Source organism: Kryptolebias marmoratus, linkage group LG2 (genome assembly GCF_001649575.2).
Source record: "Kryptolebias marmoratus isolate JLee-2015 linkage group LG2, ASM164957v2, whole genome shotgun sequence".
Taxonomy (NCBI): Eukaryota; Metazoa; Chordata; class Actinopteri; order Cyprinodontiformes; family Rivulidae; genus Kryptolebias; species Kryptolebias marmoratus.
Window position 1 is genome coordinate 21,212,521 of NC_051431.1, and position 7,488 is coordinate 21,220,008.

The following is a 7,488-nucleotide window of genomic DNA, read 5'->3' on the forward strand; positions in this document are numbered from 1 at the left end:
GGGGGGGGGGTTGTTTGTTTGTTTTGTTTTGTTTTTTTTTTATTGGATTTAAGAGGAAAAGTAACAACCAGGTGCTGCTGATCAAATGTATTTTATTAACTGATCATCAACAAGTGTAACCACCTCTTTAATAGCAGGGATTTTAGAAGTTTGTTGCTCTGGTGCTTACAGGTGTGTGTTAGCACAGTGTCAGGGAGGAAAGACATCAGCAGTAAGCCTTGAGAGGCAAATACTTCCTGCCCATCATTGTAGCCATTTTCAATCAATTTGGAGAGAGAGTGCCAATCTTCCCAGGAGTGGGCGTCCCAGCAAATTCAGCCCATGGTCAGACCGTGCAATGCTCAGAGAAACTGCAAAATCTCAAAATTCCTCTGCAACGATGTGGGACTGATGACTGATGACAAAACCACTGCTTCAAGTTATCACTGCTGAAGGAGGTTCACTGCGTTTTTAAATCATGAGGTGGACTTAGTTTTTCTCACACAGCTTATCCATTTTGGCTTTGTTTTTGTCTAATATTTATGTGGTAGAATTTGTTGCATGTTTTTATACATTTGAAGTCAGATTTAAGCCATTTTCAAACATGGTAAAAAGAATTTTCATTATGTCCTGATACGTAAAACCCAATTTAAAAGGTATAATTCATAACTGTATCTTTCTGGCTTGCTTAGAACTTTCTCTACATTGACATAATTTAAACTCAGGACATTTTCAGCCGATGGTTGTGACGTGACGGCAGAACATAGAACAATGAAATAGAAGATAGGAAGAAGGTATAAAAAGTAGTGTGGTTAGAAACTTTTACAAAGAACTGATAGAACTTATTGCATCTTTTATTTCTTTGAAGGACAGAAGGTCATTTATAAAATGCATGTAATCACAAAAAATGTCTGACTTGCTCTTGGCTTTGCTGAATCAATCAATTACCTAGATCGCACGCTGGACTCCCAGGTCAAGTTCTGACCTGAACTCACTGCCACAGAGCCACCACTCAAAGGACTTCAGCCTGATTAAGCAGCCACACAGCCTGAATAATCATGTCAGCAAGGGGGAAAGAAAATACTAAGCCTCTTTTAAAAGCTTCAGATCATTTTTCTCATTCACTTGTTTTCTCACCCTGCTTCTGCCTCCTGCAGTACCTTCAAGTGAAGCATGAGCTGCTTTTCACTTCTGTACTATGTAAACTGACACCCAGTCACGAAATCACACAAAAAAACACGTAACTATTGTTTTGCTTGAATGATCATACCTTTCTTTTTTATTTTTTAGTTGTGGCCACTGTACAGCAGGTGTATCAAATTTCTTGCATTTTCTTCGGTTCTTTACGGACACTCTGTAATTCTTTGTGTCTCCAAACAAGAAAAAGATCTCTGTGTTCCTACACAAAGTCCAATCTCTGTGACGCAGCGGTTATCATGATGGCCTGACCGAGCATCTTTGCATTTTAAAGGCAGAAAGATAGCAGAGATCTGAAAATCTTTTCCCCTCCAGGGGATGACAAGAAACACGACTTTGCCTCTAAGTCAGAACACACCCGGTCAGCAGTTTCTCAGCAGAATTTGTTTTTGAAACACTAAGCCATTAAAGGAAGATGCTACTCTAAAGTGAGTTTGACATCAACACTTTGAGTTTGATTGAGATAGACTGTTGCTTTGGATATACAGGGTTTACGCACATCAGCAAAAAGAGCTAAAAAAAAGTCAAGAGGACCTTTATTTGTTCACAGTCTGCTCAGGCATGGGCTTTTTTAAAACACTCCCATGGAATTTAAACATTTCTAATAAAAAAGTGATTTATTAAATATTTTGCAAACAGACAGACACATACACACACAGGCAGTTAAGTAATAGAAATAAAAGTTAACCTGAACTCTTGATTTTGTTGAAGAAAATGTCAATTTGTTTTGATGGCTTTATCATCTAATGCTCTTTAATTCAGTCACTCAAGCCTTGCAAAACAAAAAAATATATACTGAAGTGCATCATCAGTTTGCAAACACGCTGAAATAAATTGCAAGTAAAAAACGGTTTCTCTGTTTCAACTTCCACAGGTCTGAAAGCATAGTCTGAAAGAAAGACATTTCAAGATTTCAGGAGGCCTTTTTGTCGCAGCAGGTGAAATTCCTGCCAGCCTGGTCCATGTCTGTTTTCAGAGCTGCAGTCAGATGCCACTCACTTCCTGCTGTATCACTTTCCTCCACATGGTGTCACTGTGACGAGGCAACGATCAGTCCCATCTGTTCACCCAACTCACAGGATAAAACAGATATGAAGCATTGATGACTTCAGCAGAATTCAGCACAGTGCAGTTTATGTGCAGTTTTACGTCTTTCTGTGTCACCTTTGGCTGTGCATAAAGATGCCAGGAGCAAGTAATACAGCTCCAACACTCAGAAATTCTCCATTTATTAAGAAATAAAACTCTGGAAACCAGCCTTTGGCATGTATATTAAATTAAAGACACATGTCCGATGGGCCGGTAGGAAGCACCCTGTCATGCAACTCATGTAAACCCTGACCTTTATAGACAAGGCTTGAGAAGAAATGATGTTTCTGAAGGGCTGAGTCACAGAGTCTTAAAAAAAAGATTTGTAAAGTATTCTATTGTTAAGATTTCCATTATGTGCTGCTTTTCTGCTGTTTCTAAACCATGTACGGCTGTGGTAATGTAGTGTAGATTTTTCACACTTGCTATTCATTTATTCATTTTCGTGCCTGTTCTGTCCTGTTCAGGGTCAAAGGAGCCTATCAGAGCTGGCACGGAGTGAGAGGCGGGGTACACCCTGGACAGATCGCCAGCCTATCACAGAGGCAAGACAGAGAGATACAGCCAGGCATGCACACACTCACACTGAGGGTCAATGGAAAGAAGCCAGAGCACCTGGAAAAACCCACACAAACACAGAAAGTGCATGCAGACTCCATGCACACACATCCTACACTATGTCATAATTCAGTTATTGTTAGATATATTAACTCTGTAAGTTTTATTTTAAATGAGGTTCAAGGAAGGAATAAATAAATTACCTTTGGTGTGTTCATTAATCATTTTATGTCTCTGGAATTGAATGTATGACTATTATGTAAACACCTGTAACCAGGGTTAGGTCAAAACTGGACTAGTATGCTTGTACAGATTTACACAATTTTTACAATTTACACATTTTTCTTTATAATCCTTGTAGATTGACTTGCACCAGCTCTGTTTTTATGTGTCATTTAATATATACAGTTAGGAATAGAAATCTTCTCCTACATTGATTTTCTTTCACTTATCCGAAGTTGGGTTGCGGAGGTAATAGGGCCAGGAGGGAAATCCAGACACCCCTTTACCCAGTGACACTCTTCACCTCCTCCTAGGAGATCCTAATGTGTTCTCTGGCTAATGATGGTTAGGGTTAGGGTTATATCCAATATAATCTCTCCATCAACCTCTAGCTCTGTCCCATGGTCTCGTCCTAGTCGGACTTGCCTAGAAAACCTCCAGAGAAAGACGTTCAGGAGACATCCTAATCAGACTACCTCTTTTCAACTACCTCAGGTGACTCCTTTCAATGTGGAAAAGCAGCAACTCCACTCCCCCTAGATGACGAATCTCCTCACACTATCTTTAAGGCTGAGCCCAGCCTCCCTACAGGGGAAGCTTATTTCAGCTGCTTGTATCCAGGATCTCGTTATTTTGTTCATAATCTTTTGACCATAGGTGAGGGTTAGGTATGAGTCTTTGCCTCATGCAGATGGGTTCAAGCATCTGAGGGTCTTGTTTAAGAGTAATGGCAGGTTGGGGCAAGAGAGACTGACCTACAAACTAGGGCTTAGTCTGCAGCAGTTAGGGTGTTGCTCCCGTCTGTTGTTGTAAAGGAGTTGAATCAAAAGGCAAAGCTTCTAATTCACTGGCCCATCTACGTTCCAATCCTCACTTATAGTCGTGAGATATGGAGATAATTCTAAAATATAGGAGAGAACGCCATCTTTAAACTTCAAACACTAGAGTTTTTCTAAAAAATTCATTGGTCAGTCACTTAGCATTCTTGAAAAAGGACCTTGTAGTTATATGTTTATTATATCTGTCAGCGGATTCTCATTCGGTCTCCGTTTTGTTCTCTGCTGATTGTACCAGTGTAGTTTATCGCTGTGTCATAAGCCCTGACCAAGAGGATCAATCAGAGGTAATACAGCATGGGAGAAGGTGTGCAGAAGCCAAAGGCACAAAGCCAACGGATAAAGACTCGAGGAAAGTAAAGTAGGGGATGAAGCTTGAAGAAAAGGAAATCTAGAGCCAAGGGAGGGGAGGGGATTAAAATAAATGACACTTTCTTCTAACTTCCTCATGCCGTGCAAGGAAGAACTAATTCCTCTTTCATGATTCACAACCTTGGTAATGATTCTTTTCTTTTTTAACCCAGTGGCCATGTCTATTGGTGTGGTATAACATTCATAATTTGGCAGTTTGCTGACCCCTGGTGCTGTCACCCCAACAGAAAAGACACACAAACCAAGGCATTTACCTCATATTTCGCCTTTTTTTGTTAGGATTTTGACAGCACAGATTACACGCCGTGCATATTTATCCCTGAATGTGTTGGAAGAATACCAAGAATAGCACATAAGTGCACTGAATGTGGGACAAATTACTCTTTAATTCATATGGTAACTTCTGCATTATAAATACTAAATGAGATCCTGCAAATTCAGAGCATTTAACTACTTGTTTTAGGCGCCTTCTTCCCACTTTTCGCCTCAGCAGGATAATCAACCTCAAACTCTTCATCTAATAAAGTACCAATGAAGCGCTTGTTATGCTGTTATCCACACCAGTTCAACATTATGCAAATTATTTAACAATAAACAAGTGTTTCTGCGCAGCGCATGCAGTAATAAATGTGCCGAGAAGATTTATTAATGTGTGATGTGTGATTAATGTGACTCGTGTGCAGCAAACTGAATGGATTTCTCCAAAGAATGAAGAGCTCAGGCAATAAAGGAAGGCACTGGGCTTTGATCAATAATGGTGTAACCTCGGGAGGGGAAATAATTACACATGCCCTGAATATGAACAACTTAGATTCACAGAGTGCTCATTCATTCACAAGCTCCACACAGCTACTGACAAAAGACTCGGATTTATGGTATTTTTGAGCTGGTTAACTCTTCATTATGATTGGAACCAATGCGACCATGGCCCAGAGCTCCCATCCCTAGGCCAACTTCCAAGCCCCTCATTATTGCAGCCTCACTCCTTGATGTTCAGTAATCTGCTGTCATCTGCTCCCCGACTGGTAGAGGCTGACAAAGGAAACGGATCCCTGCAAACATGTTGTGCTCGTGGCAGTGAAAAATGCGTACAACATGGAGAAAAATAAGGAGCCCGGAAAGTCGTGAAACTCATATGAAGCTCCAGGAAGTACTCAGTCCAGGAAGTACACAAGAAGCTTTTGTGGTTGACTGTTTATGCTCCTTTAAATGCATCTATTCTATCTCTGTTTGCTCTAACACGTTACTCCTCATCTGACAAGCAAAGTACATCTCAGAATTGGGCATTAATTAGTGGTAGTTAGCAGCTTTACAGTACATTGCAGTTTATTCTCACCCTTTTTGATTCTTGAATTAGTACAAGTGAAGGAGAAATAAATGCAAAGAATAAATGACAACACAAACTCTAACCTGTTGTTGAAATTGTCATGCATTTTAGCATTGCTTGGAGAATACAGTGATTTGCCATCATGACTGATGGGCTCATCACATAGCCAAGATGAGATCAGTGTCATTTCAGGCTGTTAAGGATGCAACACTATCTGTAGAATTTTAGCCAAATAAGACATCCAAAGGATGAAACACTTCAACATTAATTTGTCATCACCTGCTCCAAAGACATGGAAGCTATTGAAATAAAACTCTTAGTCTTTCATAAAAACATTTTTTTAAAATATCTAGAAGGCTTTAAAATCAGATACAGTTAAGTGTGTCTTATCTGTCCTGTCATGTGACCTTCTGTTTCAGAAGGTCACATGACATAGAGTTTATTTAATTTTTTGTTTTTCAAGTGTTATTAGTTCTGTTATTTGTTGATGGTTCCTAAGAGAACCACTGTGTTTAGGAGGAGGGAGACACAGAGGTGAATATCCAACCTTTGAGACCCCCTAGTGGTCTGGAGCACTTCCATTTTGTGGAGTAAGCTTGCAGCCTTTCTTACTTTCTTACTTGCTTTTTTTTTGTTTGTTTGTTTGCCTTTGTTTTTTGCAGTTTGCATCATTCATGTGTTTGCTGCACATTTGCACCTGTCAGTCAGCATAGCTAAGGCTGATTAGATGTGGCGGCCATCTTGAGTTGATTGACTTCAAAGGTTTATCCAGTGGTTTATGGGAGATTTTGCTAACAAACAAACAGGGTTGATGCCAAGAGTAAATGCCAAAGTTTGAAGCAAAGATGTCACACAATTTGTAGTGCTTGATGTGGTGTGAATTAGTCTCAGCTACTACCACACCAAATATTAGCTGAATATCTGAAAAGCTGACAGAGTTGTAGCCATTTCTGTGTTTTCTTAATTATGGTTGACTCAAAAGGTTAATCATTTAATGATTATTTTCTGAAAATTTCATTAAAATCTGCCCTGTGATTTGTAAGATATTTTGCTAACAGAGTTGACTTAATATTTAGAAACAAAGTTTTTAAAAACATCTCAGAGTAACTCTCACAGTATAAGGTGGAGGTGACGCTCATCTATTGCCAACAACACATTTAGCTTAATATTTGTAAAACTGAATAAGACCATTTTGTGTTTGCCAAGGTTGCTTAACTGTGTGCAATCAGTTGTAGATGATTACCTTTTAAGAGCTTCATCTGTGTATTGTTTCATGAGATATTTTGCTAACACAGCAGACCAAAAACACACAGATACAGGCGAAAGCACTATTGCCCTTTTGTCTTCAGCCACTTTTAGTATCACAGTCATGGAGAAAGATGGCAAAAGTCAGGAAGACTGACAGAAATGCTATTTGCCTACATCAACACAGCTTGAAAAGACTTTTTCTTGAATTTGCAAGTCTAAATTTCTAGATTAAGACATCTGTTTCTTCTCTGTGTTTGCACCCTTTTATGTCTTTGTTACTTTTCTCCTTCTTTTTTCAGCTTGCACTTTATATGTCTCTCAAGCGCTTGAGGCTTTTTTTTCAATTCCAGCTCCACTGCAATTGATCATGACACCATCCTCTTCTCCAACATCGCTCTTTCCCTGACTTTTCTCCTTCAGCATACTCCCTCTCTTTCTCCCTCTCTCTCTGTTTCTCTCTTCACCCCTGTACTTGACTTATTTCTACAAACCTTTGCAGCAGCAGGAGAAAAAAGGACTCCTGAAGTTTAGATCCTCAATAACAAGTGTGTGAGAACATGTAAGAGGCGGTGCACGACGGTCGATAACATCCTTCACATCTCCTCTCACATCCACTCTCCCTTCCTCTCTCTTACCCCTCGTGCACATGCACAGACCAAC